At 42.4% G+C, this 14,026-nt stretch overlaps 1 protein-coding gene across 2 annotated transcripts in view; it reads right to left on the bottom strand.

The window, feature by feature from the left end:
• LOC139371163 (immunoglobulin superfamily member 21-like) overlaps window positions 1-14,026 on the bottom strand; it is a 283,840-nt gene that overhangs the window by 160,293 nt on the left and 109,521 nt on the right. The gene's annotated exons all lie outside the window — the stretch shown is intronic.

Below are 14,026 nucleotides of genomic sequence, written 5' to 3'. Positions count from 1 at the left end.
TTGATCATTCTGTGATACCAAAATGGATTTAGAAAATCTGCTGTGGTTTTACTTTGGAGATTGTCAATGTCCAAGCCCTCTAAAAGTTAGCAGAGCTTTATGTTTCTGTGGAGAAGAGTGTCATGCCTTCCTTCAGCATCATTAGGTAACAAAAGCTACTAAGGAATGGAATACAACAGTTGGTCTGTCGTCTGCACCACTCAAATTCATGGAAATGCTGCATTGCATCATGGGAGAAATTATATCAATTGTAAATATTGAAATGGAGAGTAGTGTAAGGATACAAGGGAACCTTGGAAACAGGTAAAATATGTTTCAATGAGTCTTCAAATTAGGATAATGCTCATTGAGGTATTACATAATGAATTAGATATAGTAAGTGTACTTACTGGCCTAATGTTGGTATCCCTAGATGATGTCAGATACTTAGGGGATCTAAAGGAAATTAATGTGAGGAGATGTTACTTATTCACTGATAAAAGTGCGACAATACCATGCTTTCACTCCAATTACATTTCAAACATACAGAGGTAATGTCTTCTCTGTCTTTAAAGCATTGTGAGTAAAAAATGGCACATCTTGCAGTTTTCTGACAGCAGAGTGTGTAATTATAATGCAATGTAGAACCGATGGCTTATTTGCCATGGTGACATCCTCAAAAGGGAAGGTTGTGATGCAGTGATCCATATCACCTTATCGCCACTCTCCCCTTGGGGCCCGATTCACCACAGAGCCAGAGACTGATTGAGATGATGACAGAGGCCTTTGTCAGGAACAGGCTGTCAACTCTATTATTGTTTCAGTACGTTTGCTATTTTCATGTAAAGTATACTGAAAGCCGGGAACATGTTAAAATAGTTATTTTTGTTGAAATTCCATCAATTCCATGGTCTCAGACCAAAAGCATGACTGCATCACTGCAGAAATAAGATGACAAATGTATTCCTATTATGCAACACCCAGGGATAACACTCAACAGCAAAGGCACTGATTGGACATCAGCACTGTTTCATACATTCCCTTATACCATGGTCCTATTTCAATTGTGCATGCTCATATAATTACCAGGAAAATATTACAACAGACCTGACAGCAGGTATCCTAGCGACTTGAGCATTGGGCCAGTAACCAAAATATTGCTGGTTTGAATACCCAAGGTGAAAGAAACTGTCAATGGGCCTTGAGCAAGGCACTTAAGCCTAATTTGCTCCAGGGTTGCTGTAATACTATGGCTGACCCTGTAAAACAACACATTTCACTGCACCTATCCGGAGTGTACTGTAATACTAAAACTCCCCATGGATGTCTAAAATGTCCTTTTCTTTTGGAAACATAGATCATGTATCCTTGCTGCACTGCCTTTCTAACTAGACCAAACTGTATTTTCCAGAAAATATGAACCCTTTACACATGTGGAAATTGGCCTATATGACATCCTTGTGTTCAGTATTTATTTATATATTTTTTTACGGATAGGGACAAATTAAAATGTTTCTAACAGAATAACTATTAAAAGCAAATGAATGACCACTGTAGCAATTGAAAGAGAACACTGGGGATTATGGGGAAAGTATCAGACCAAAAGTTAGGACACAACAGTTCACCTGACACAAGACTGAATCCAAACATTACAGTGTTGATTTTATGTGCATTTTACATTTACTATACTTTTCGCAGCATTTGTCAATAACGAAATCTGAAAATACTCTGGTCACATGATAACAATATTCATTGAAAGTGGAGTAGGTGCCAGATTTAAAAAATATATTATAAGGGTTTGAGTGAGAGGTCTAACTGTTGTTTCCAAGTGGCCACACACTGTGTACAGTTCCTAAGTAATTTCAATGCACTTTTATGACTCAAGGAAAGAGCCTTTAAATATAAGGTGTTTTTTGAGCTCTCCTAGCTTTGCCATTGAGGAACTGAAGCAAGCATACTTGTAGTTTTCTTGTAGCCCAATTAGCGGGAGGGATGTGGGCATCTTCATGTTTATAATGGCTGTCAGTCAAAACCCATAAAGAGCTGTGAGGCAGAGAACTTGAGCTCTGATGTCATGTATACCATGTTCCTATATAGCCACTGTGTTACAATTTAGGTGCTTATCAGTGACACAATCTGCCATTTTCAACCTGTATACGGGATGACAGGGGCTGTGAGTGGAAAGGAATACCAAGGCTAGGCCTCATTAGTAAGTAGTATTATGCCAAGGGGAATCACTATATATGTGTGATCTTCAGTGGATGAAATTAGAGGTGCTTGAGGTCCCAAATATCTGAGTGGACAATGACCCCATTATCAACATAATATAACAACAGTGCATCTCTGAAAATGAAAGTCTAATACACAATTGCTAAATTGTCTGTAAATATCTGAAGATGTCAAACAATTACTTGGATCATTGATTGCAAGATTCATCATCAGTGCGCTGTATACGGCTCCAGTGGGCCAACGTCAGACAAAAATGAATCAGTGAACCACCAAAAGAGTCAACATGGATTTCAGCACACATGTTGAGCGAAACTACCAACTGGAACAAATGGCTATTGGTATTTTCTAAAAGAGTTCTCACCATCCGTCGAATTGATCTTCATGGTTGTGGATGATATCAAAATAAATCGCATTTACAACATTGCTGTACCTGAACATGAATAGGACATATTCAAATAGGTACAGTAACGTGTCATTACACTGAATAATCTATATCGATATCTGTGTGTGGGAATGGTGCTGCGTTTAGAAAGAAGATACATTTTTAGCTGCTACACATTATTCAGATTCATCAAATTCTTTCAAAGATGTGCCACTTTCAAAAAATCTGTTCATGTAGTAGATCTGTCCAAGGATCATGGCTACCAGCACAAGAGCTTCAAAGAAGGGCCAAAGCACCACTTGGTAATAAAATAATATACTGTACACTGAGTATACAAAACATTCACATAGACTGACCAGCTGAATCCAGGTGAAAGCTATGCTCTCTTATTGATGTCACTTGTTAAATCCACTTCAATCAGTGTAGATGGAGACAGGTTAAATAAGGATTTTTAAGCCTTGAGACAACTGAGACATGGATTGTGTACCCTTGTGTCAGAGGGTGAATGGGCAAGACAAAACATGTAAGTGCCTTTGAATGGGGTATGGTAGTAGGTGATGTAGAACTGCTAAACTGCTGGGTTTTTCAAGTTCAACAATTTCCCATGTATTTTGAATGGTGTACCACCCAAAGGACATCCAGCCAACTTGACACAACTGTGGGAAGTATTGGAGTCAACATGGGCCAGCATCCCTTTGGAACACATTCGACACCTTATAAAGTCCATGCCCCGACGAACTGAGGCTGTTCTGCAATGTTTGGTATACTCAGTGTATATATACACTGTATGTGGACACCTGCTCGTCAAACATCTCATTCCAAAATCATGGACATTAATATGGAGTTGGTCCCCTCTATGTTGCTATAACAGCCTCCACTCTTCTGGGAAGGCCTTCCACTAGATGTTGGAACATTGTTGCTGGGACTTGCTTCAATTCAGCCACAAGAGCATTAGAAAGGTCGGGCACTGATGTTGGGCGATTTGGCCTGGCTCGCAGTAGGTGTTCCAATTCATCCCAAATGTGTTCGAAGAGGTTGGGTTCAAGGCTCTGTGCAGGTCAGTCAAGTTCTTCCACAACGAACAAACCATTTCTGTGTGGACCTCGCTTTGTGCACGTGGGCATTGTCATTCTGAAACAGGAAAGGGTCTTCCCCAAACTGTTGCCACAAAGTTGGAAGCACAAATCAAATTTACTTGTCACATACACATGGTTAGCAGATGTCAATGCGAGCGTAGTGAATGCCTGTGCTTCTAGTTCCGACCATGCAGTAATATCTCTAACAAGTAAATTAATGAGCGATGGCCGAAAGGCATAGGCAATGCGCAGTAGATGGTATGGAGTACAGTATATACAGTGCCTAGCGAAAGTATTCGGCCTCCTTGAACTTTGCGACCTTTTGCCACATTTCAGGCTTCAAACATAAAGATATAAAACTGTATTTTTTTGTGAAGAATCAACAACAAGTGGGACACAATCATGAAGTGGAACGACATTTATTGGATATTTCAAACTTTTTTAACAAATCAAAAACTGAAAAATTGGGCGTGCAAAATTATTCAGCCCCTTTACTTTCAGTGCAGCAAACTCTCTCCAGAAGTTCAGTGAGGATCTCTGAATGATCCAATGTTGACCTAAATGACTAATGAGGATAAATACAATCCACCTGTGTGTAATCAAGTCTCCGTATAAATGCACCTGCACTGTGATAGTCTCAGAGGTCCGTTAAAAGCGCAGAGAGCATCATGAAGAACAAGGAACACACCAGGCAGGTCCGAGATACTGTTGTGAAGAAGTTTAAAGCCGGATTTGGATACAAAAAGATTTCCCAAGCTTTAAACATCCCAAGGAGCACTGTGCAAGTGATAATATTGAAATGGAAGGAGTATCAGACCACTGCAAATCTACCAAGACCTGGCCGTCCCTCTAAACTTTCAGCTCATACAAGGAGAAGACTGATCAGAGATGCAGCCAAGAGGCCCATGATCACTCTGGATGAACTGCAGAGATCTACAGCTGAGGTGGGAGACTCTGTCCATAGGACAACAATCAGTCGTATATTGCACAAATTTGGCCTTTATGGAAGAGCGGCAAGAAAGCCATTTCTTAAAGATATCCATAAAAAGTGTTGTTTAAAGTTTGCCACAAGCCACCTGGGAGACACACCAAACATGTGTAAGAAGGTGCTCTGGTCAGATGAAACCAAAATTGAACTTTTTGGCAACAATGAAAAACGTTATGTTTGGCGTAAAAGCAACACAGCTGAACACACCATCCCCACTGTCAAACATGGTGGTGGCAGCATCATGGTTTGGGCCTGCTTTTCTTCAGCAGGGACAGGGAAGATGGTTCGCTACACTACAAGCATTTCGCACACTACAAGCATTTCGCTACACTCGCATTAACATCTGCTAACCATGTGTATGTGACAAATAAAATTGGATTTGATTTGGTTAAAATTGATGGGAAGATGGATGGAGCCAAATACAGGACCATTCTGGAAGAAAACCTGATGGAGTCTGCAAAAGACCTGAGACTGGGACGGAGATTTGTCTTCCAACAAGACAATGATCCAAAACATAAAGCAAAATCTACAATGGAATGGTTCAAAAATAAACATATCCAGGTGTTAGAATGGCCAAGTCAAAGTCCAGACCTGAATCCAATCGAGAATCTGTGGAAAGAACTGAAAACTGCTGTTCACAAATGCTCTCCATCCAACCTCACTGAGCTCGAGCTGTTTTGCAAGGAGGAATGGGAAAAAATGTCAGTCTCTCGATGTGCAAAACTGATAGAGACATACCCCAAGCGACTTACAGCTGTAATCGCAGCAAAAGGTGGCGCTACAAAGTATTAACTTAAGGGGGCTGAATAATTTTGCACACCCAATTTTTCAGTTTTTGATTTGTTAAAAAAGTTTGAAATTTCCAATAAATGTCGTTCAACTTCATGATTGTGTCCCACTTGTTGTTGATTCTTCACAAAAAAATACAGTTTTATATCTTTATGTTTGAAGCCTGAAATATGGCAAAAGGTCGCAAAGTTCAAGGGGGCCGAATACTTTCGCAAGGCACTGTACATATGAGATGAGTAATGTAGGGTATGTAAACATTATATATTGAGGCATTGTTTAAAGTGGCTAGTGATACATTTATTACATAAATTTGTCATTATTAAAGTGGCTAGAGATGAGTCAGTATGTCGGCAGCAGCCACTCAATGTTAGTGATGGCTGTTTAACAGTCTGATAGCCTTGAGATAGAAGATGTTTTTCAGTCTCTTGGTCCCCGCTTTGATGCACCTGTACTGACCTCACCTTCTGGATGATAGCGGGGTGAACAGGCATTGGCTCGGGTGGTTGTTGTCTTTGATGATCTTTTTGGCCTTCCTGTTACATCAGGTGGTGTAGGTGTCCTGGAGGGCAGATAGTTTGCCCCCGGTGATGCGTTTTGCAGACATCACTACCCTCTGGAGAGCCTTCCGGTTGTGGGCGGAGCAGTTGCCGTACCAGGCGGTGATGCAGCCCGACAGGATGCTCTCGATTGTGCATCTGTAAATGTCTGTGAGTGTTTTTGGGCCTCCTGAGGTTGAAGAGGCGCTGCTGCGCCTTCTTCACCACGCTGTCTGTGTGGGTGGACCATTTTGTCCGTGATGTGTACGCCAAGGAACATAACTTTCCACCTTCTCCACTACTGTCCCGTCGATGTGGATAGGGGGCTGCTCCCTCTGCTGTTTCATGAAGTCCACGATCATCTGCTTTGTTTTGTTGACGTTGAGTGTGAGGTTATTTCCTGACACCACACTCTGAGGGTCCTCACCTCCTCCCTGTAGGCCGTCTCATCGTTGTTGGTAATCAAGCCTACCACTGTAGTGTCGTCCGCAAACTTGATGATTGAGTTGGAGGCGTGCATGGCCACGCCTCCAACTCACAGGAGAGGGCTGAGAACGCACCCTTGTGGGGTCCCAGTGTTGATGATCAGCGGGGTGGAGATGTTGTTACCTACCCTCACCACCTGGGGGCGTCCCGTCAGGAAGTCCAGGACCCAGTTGCACAGGGCGGGGTCAAGACCCAGAGTCTCGAGCTTAATGACGAGATTGGAGGGTACTATGGTGTTAAATGCTGAGCTGTAGTCGATGAACAGCATTCTTACATAGGTATTCCTCTTGTCCAGATGGGTTAGGGCAGTGTGCAGTGTGATTGCGATTGTGTCGTCTGTGGACCTATTAGGGCAGTAAGCAAATTGGAGTGGGTCTAGTGTGTCAGGTGGAGTGGAGGTGATATGGTCCTTGACTAGTCTCTCAAAGCACTTCATGATGACAGAAGTGAGTGCTACAGGGCGATAGTCATTTAGCTCAGTTACCTTCGCTTTCTTGGGAACAGGAAAAACGGTGGCCCTCTTAAAGCATGTGGGAACAGCAGACTGGGATAAGGATGAATTGAATATGTCCGTAAACCAGCCTGCTGGTCTGCGCATGCTCTGAGGACGCGGCTGGGGATACTGTTTGGGCCGGCAGCCTTGCGAGGGTTAACTCGTTTAAATGTTTTACTCACATTGGCTGCAGTGAAGGAGAGCCCGCAGGTTTTGGTAACGGGCCGTGCAGTGGCACTGTGTTGACCTCTAAGTGAGCAAAGAGTTGTTTAGTTTGTCAGGGAGCAAGACATCGTTGTCTGAAACGGGGCTGGTTTTCCTTTTGCAGTCCGTGATTGACTGTGGACCCTGCCACATACCTCTCGTGTCTGAGCCTTTGAATTATGACTCTACTTTGTCTCTATACTGAAGCTTAGCGTGTTTGATTGCCTTGCGGAGGGAATAGCTACACTGTTTGTATTCGGTCATGTTTCCGGTCACCTTGCCCTGATTAAAAGCAGTGGTTCTGCCATCAATCCACGGTTTCTGGTTGGGGAATGTTTTAATAGACGCTGTGGGTACAACATCACCGATACCCTTGCTAATAAACTCGTTCACCGAATCAGCGTATTCAATGTTATTGTCCGACGCTATGCGGAACATATCCCGATTGTTCGGACCAGCGTAGAACAGACCTGAGCACGGGCGCTTCCTGTTTAAGTTTCTGTCTACAGGCTGGGAGCAACAAATTGGAGTCGTGGTCATATTTTCCAAAAGGAGGGCAGGGGAGGGCTTTATATGCGTCACAGAAGAATCGTCTAGAATGTTATTGTATGCCGTAGCGTTAAGATGTCCCTTCACTGGAACTAGCCCGAACCCTGAAAAACAGCCCAAGACCATTATTCCACCTCCACCAAACCTTATAGTTGGCACTATGCATTCGGGCAGGTAGCATTCTTCTGGCATCCACCAAACCCAGATTAGTCTGCCAGATGGTGAAGCATGATTCATCACTCCAGAAAAAGTGTTTCTACTGCTACAGAGTCCAATGGCAGCGACCTTTACACCACTCCAGCTGACGCTTGGCATTGCGCATGGTGATCTTAGGCTTGTGTGTGGCTGCTTGGCCATGGAAACCCATTTCATGAAGCTCCCGACGAACAGTTATTGTGCTGATGTTACTTCCAGAGGCAGTTTGGTGTATTGCAACCAAGGACAGACAAAAAAAAATTGTTGGGGGGACTCAGCGATCTCATTCTGTGAGCTTTTGTGGCCTACCACTGAGCCGTTGTTGCTCCTAGACGTTTCCACTTCACAATAACAGCACTTACAGTTGACAGGGCAGCTCTAGCAGGGCAGAAATTTGACAAACTGACTTTTTGGAAAGGTGGCATCCTATGACGGTGCTACGTTGAAAGTCACCGAGCTCTTCAGTAAGGCAATTCTACTGTCAATGTTTGTCTATGGAGATTGCATGGCGGCGTGCTCAATTTTATACACCTGTCAGCAACGGGTGAGGCTGAAACAGCCAAATCCACTATTTTGAAGGGGTGTCCACATACTTTTGTAGTATATGGCCAATATACCACGACTAAGGGCTATTGTTACGCCCGACGCAACACGGAGTGCCTGGATACAGCCCTTAGCCATGGAATATTGGCCATATACCACAAACCCCAAAGTGCCTTATTGCTATTATACACTGGTTACCAACATAATTAGACCAGTAAAAATAAATGTTTGTCATACCCGTGGTATGCGGTCTGCGTTAAGATTCAAGTTACATTTTTTGCTGCTACACATTATTCAGATTCATCATATATTGTACAGTATGCTGTAGCATTAAGATGTCCCTTCACTGGAACTAAGAGGTCTGATATATATATATATATATATATATACTGTATATATTTATATATATATTTACATACAATCGAGATACTCCAACAAGCCGAGCCATTTTCACAATGACATAATTACACTTGGGGGTTTAAAGCAGCAGAAAGTTGAGCACACAAACCCCCCACAGGAGTGTGCTGTGTGTACACAAAGAGCTCTTTACTGTGCTCACATATTCCTGTTGCCTGGGCAACCCAGTCCCTGAGTTTTTCCAACTCGGATTTGGAATGTGACGCCTCCCTCATCTCTCCGCAGTCAGGAAACAGGATTACCGTAGAAAGAAAAACACTACTTCTTGGTCAAGTATTATACCAGCCATCCTATCCCTGTTCAAAGGTATGTATAGTTACATGTATCTGGACAAATCCATCTGACTCTGGACTGAATAGCCCAGCCAGCTATAGATTTAGCCCTGGCACAATGCACTCCAATAACCTCCTCCAACTTCTGGTGTTGTACTACTCCCAAGAGAAAAGTAATTTGCATACCCATGATCTTGTGCTTTTTCTGTGTCAACAGCGTTAATGCGATTTGTAGAGAAATGTAGGCCACAAGTTAAGCTTGATGCACACCCAAAGACATTGTAAGTGTGTCCCTTACCAAAATGAAGTTGCTGCTGCAAACTTCCCACAAGTTTGCGTAGTGCAAACTATCATTGCGTAGTGCAGAAAATACACGAGAGTTCAGGGGCCTTGCTTTAACAAAGTTAGCCATTTTCACTTTAGTGTCCAAAACGTCTTTCAAGCTATCAGGCATTCCCTTGGCAGCAAGAGCCTCTCGTGGATGCTGCAGTATACAGTGGTTGCTCCACTAAAATATTTGTTATTATGCTGAGGGACATAGAGGTAATTTGTGGTTTAGTACGGTACCCTGCGTCACCACTTCATTGCTCCAGACCAGCGCAAGGGGGAGTTAGAGCACTGATTATGCTTTTGTGTTCTTCTGTGTCTCTAACTGACAATGAATGGGCAACATAAACCTAAATAGACATTCATAATTGTGCACGACTTCAGTATTACTTACTAAAACTGTTGTTACACTAAGGTTTTTATTATTTTATTTTATTAGGATTATTTTTCTCTTACTGTATGTAGTACTGTAGCCCACTCCAGACCGGTCACATGGCTACATACGGATCGTTAGTGGAATTCCCGCAAGAGAGTAATGGTTAATTATTTGACTAGGCTACCTGTATTTGACATTGCGTTGTTATTTCGCTGAACACTAGATGATTTAATTTGATTTGTGGCAGTGAAATGAGGCTACTCAGGCAAGAAAAAAACCTCAACCAAATGTTTAGCCCTGCTGTAAAATATAAATGGACTATTTGAAAATGTGAAGAAAAAAAAAGAATTTTTTTTATGAAAAAAAAGAAACGTTTTTCACATTTTTATTTGGCTTACCCCGACGCCATTGCGTGAACCCCCGTTTGGGAATACCTGCTCTAAGGAAACCAAACTGCAGGACTGAAACAATGTATTTAATAATATATATTTTCAGGAAACTTCTCCGCTACATGAATGTTTCCATTTTTGAAAGACGTACAAGCAGTTAGCTAACATTTACCAACAAAAGGTTGGAAAGTCATAAGAGGGAATGTTATTGAGGGGGAGGTACTGTATTGTTCCTATATCACATTTGAAAATGAGTTCATAGATAATGGTGGCTTTGTATTCCTTTGTTTACTTATTTGGTAGTTATAGGTTCATTGCTCATGCTCATAACACTGTATTTAGTAGAGTTAAATATTATTCCTACCAAGGTTCTTCTCATATATCCTACAAATTTATGCTAGGCTACCTCTCACAAATAAATGAGCTCTCATTGTCTAATAGTCCCAAGTGGGAGACTGTAATGCATTACACAGAACAAAAGCAAAATCAGTGAAAAGGAAAATGGATTCCACAGCAAATAAGCCTAGTTGACAAATAAGTGCTACTCCCATTACAGTTTACTGATAAAGTGATAGCAAACATCAAAGCCTTGCAGTAATGAAAATCTGAGATAGGCTATTATTGAAAGTAAGCCTACCTCTATTTTGAAGTGCAGCACTTACTGTACATCTCCCCTTTAAATCCCCTCTCTCTCTATGCAATCTCCACTTGTCAATCAACAATCATTTCTGCATGAGAGCCCATGTGATCTATTCAAGTGGAAGAATATCATGTGTCTAACCAAATGCTCACATCAATACTCTACAATTCAACTTAATCAAGAGGCTCATATGAATTATATAAATTCCAGCAAATTCTCAATGGCTAATGACACATTCAGATCATTAACTTGAACTTAAACATCACAGGTGTCTTGCAATATCAATAATCAGAGTGTTGAAAGCAAAAAAAACTAAATATATATATATATATATATATATCTCCATGATAACACTATTAGTTCCATCCTTTCTTAACAGTATCTTCGATCTCTTCTATGAGGTGAGAATAGAGCTCAAACTGACAAAGAGCAGGGTGAAGACAGCTGGTCCTGAGGAATTATAATGAAAGAGGCTGAGGTTAACCTGCCCGAACCATGTGGACCCTATGTGTGAGATAGCATTAATTCAAACGGATGAGCTTAGCGACAGGTCTGTGGTAAATTGCCCATGTTTAGGGCACTGGGCTCTGCTGACTATGTTGGCCAGAGAGATGATCCCATAAGAGTGCTGTCAAGGTGGGAGGAGGGATGTAGTAATGAGAGAGGGGAATCGGGGAGAGAGAGGGAGGTTAAACTAGGGAGAATTAAGCGTAATGCAGAATGGCACTCAACAGGCAGCCAAGCGGAAACCCTGCGCTGTCACCATCAACACTGGTGAGGTCCCCATAGGGAGAGAGCCATGGGTATCTCTTCATTATAGTGACATAATCAGAACAAGCACAGCATGAGGTGAGCTGCCACACGTCTCAGTGAGGATAAGTCTTCACAGGCCTCCCCAGCCAGCATCTTATCCCTCCATGTCCCTACTGCACATGTTCAGAATGGTTTCAGAGCTGATAGAGATTCTCTCCTCCACTCTATTTGTAACCCCATCATGAAATGCTATTACAATGTTGAGGACAGTTTGATGGTATTACATATCCACAGTGCCTAATCCATGGTCTGCCAGAACCCACTGCAAAATAAAAGCATTAATGTGGCCCTCAGTGGAATATCACATACACTTGAGATGCTTTTATGTGTTTGCTTATAGAGCATAGTGGTCTGATCTGACTAATACATTTAAACATCCAATAGATGGAAAAAACACTCATGGTGAGTAAGCCCTCTCTAGTATTATAGTCCATCTGGGTTTTTTTCCTACAGTATTTTCCTCTTCACTGGTCTAGCTCACCATGACCAATATAAATGTCGAATCGGAGATTCTTCCGATCCTACTTTTGATATTTTTTTTATAATGAGTATTTTTGCATTATTGGTATTGGTGAAACAAGAATGAAAATGATCACAAAACCACATTTCAATCTTGGATGTTGGAGTAGTCTTTATCTTCCAATATTTACCCCCAAATTACTTTAGGCCCAAATGGGTTTCTTCCCGATGAACTGATCTTTGTGTAATTCAGGGGATTACATCTCCTCTCACAGATAAGTCCCTAACATAAACACAGTGTTGACATACAGTAAGATGGAAATCTGCTGTAACTTCCAGGGAGATATTAGGCACTGCGCTGATCTGGATAGCTTCTTCGTAAGGTGCAAGTAAACAATAATACATTCCCGAACTATGAAAAGAGGCATGTAGAAAATTGTACTTACAAGAGGCATATTGAACCTCCTTCAGTTTATCCAGGTTGTCTGACTGTGATTTGTATGATGATCTTTGTTATCAGGGCTATGTCAAATGCCACACATAGAGATTGTTCAAAATGTAAAACGAACAAGTTTTGAATAGTAGTTTGAGCTTTTTTAGGTGACTATGTTTGACATCTTTCTATATTCCGATATGCTGCCCACTAAGTCTCTACTAGGCCAGCTTGAAAGCCTCTCAATAGCAATCTTAATTATCTTGAGGGACTACGCTAGGCCTTAGCCATACTAAGGATATGCAAGATTTCAAGGAGCAGTCTGGCGCTGGTGTGCATTACAGAATCCTCAAACAGAATCTGTTAAGATAAGGGCAACCTGGTAATGAATGAGTGGCTAGCTGAGATCTTTAGTTCATTCAGCTTCTGTTTCGTTGGCCAGACTTCGATTAGATATGATGATTCCCCAGGTGGGGAATACTTTGAAGCACCTTTGGCAGCAATTACAGCCTCGAGCCTTCTTGGGTATGACGCTATAAGCTTGGCACACCTGGATTTGGGGAGTTTCTCCCATTCCTCTCTGCAGATACTTTCAAGCTCTGTCAGGTTGGTTGGGGAGGGTCACTGCAGAACTATTTTCAGATCTCTTCAGAGCTGTTCGATCGGGTTCAAGTCCGGGTTCTGGCTGGGCCACTCAAGGATATTCAGAGACTTGTCCCGAAGCAACTCTTGCATAGTCTTGGCTGTGTGCTTAGGGTCGTTGTCCTGTTGGAAGGATAACCTTCACCCCAGTCTGAGGTGCTGAGCGCTCTGGAGCAGTTTTCATCAAGGACCTCTCTGTACTTTGCTTCGATCATGTTTCCCTCGATCCTGACTAGTCTCCCAGTCCCTACCGCTGAAAATCATACCCACTCCATGATATTGTAACACAACCATGCTTCACCGTAGGGATGGTATTGGCCAGGTGATTTGCGGTGCCTGGTTGCCTCGAAACGTGACACTTGGCCTTCAGGCAAAAGAGTTCAACCTTGGTTTCATCAGACAAGAGAATCTGGTTCATCATGGTCTGAGAGTCCTTTAGGTAGCTTTTGGCAAACTCCAAGCGGGCTGACATGTGCCTTTTACTGAAGAGTGGCTTCCATCTGGTCACTCTACCATAAAGGACTGATTGATGGAGTGCTGCATAGATGGTTGTTCTTCTGGAAGGTTCTCCCATCTCCACAGAGGAACTCTGGAGCTCTGTCAGAGTGACCATTGAGTTATTGGTCACCTCCCTGACCAAGCCCCTTCTCCCCGATTGCTTAGTTTGGCCAGGTGGCCAGCTCTTGGAGGAGTCTTGGTGGTTACAAACTTCTTCCATTTAAGAAAGATGGAGGCCACTGTGTTCTTGGGGACCTTCAATGCTGCAGACATGTTTTGGTACCCTTCCCCAGATCTCTGCCTCGACACAA

This window comes from Oncorhynchus clarkii, chromosome 17 (assembly GCF_045791955.1).
Source record: "Oncorhynchus clarkii lewisi isolate Uvic-CL-2024 chromosome 17, UVic_Ocla_1.0, whole genome shotgun sequence".
NCBI lineage: Eukaryota > Metazoa > Chordata > Actinopteri > Salmoniformes > Salmonidae > Oncorhynchus > Oncorhynchus clarkii.
The sequence above is the reverse complement of the archived record's forward strand: the minus strand, read 5'-3'. Positions and strand labels throughout refer to the sequence as shown.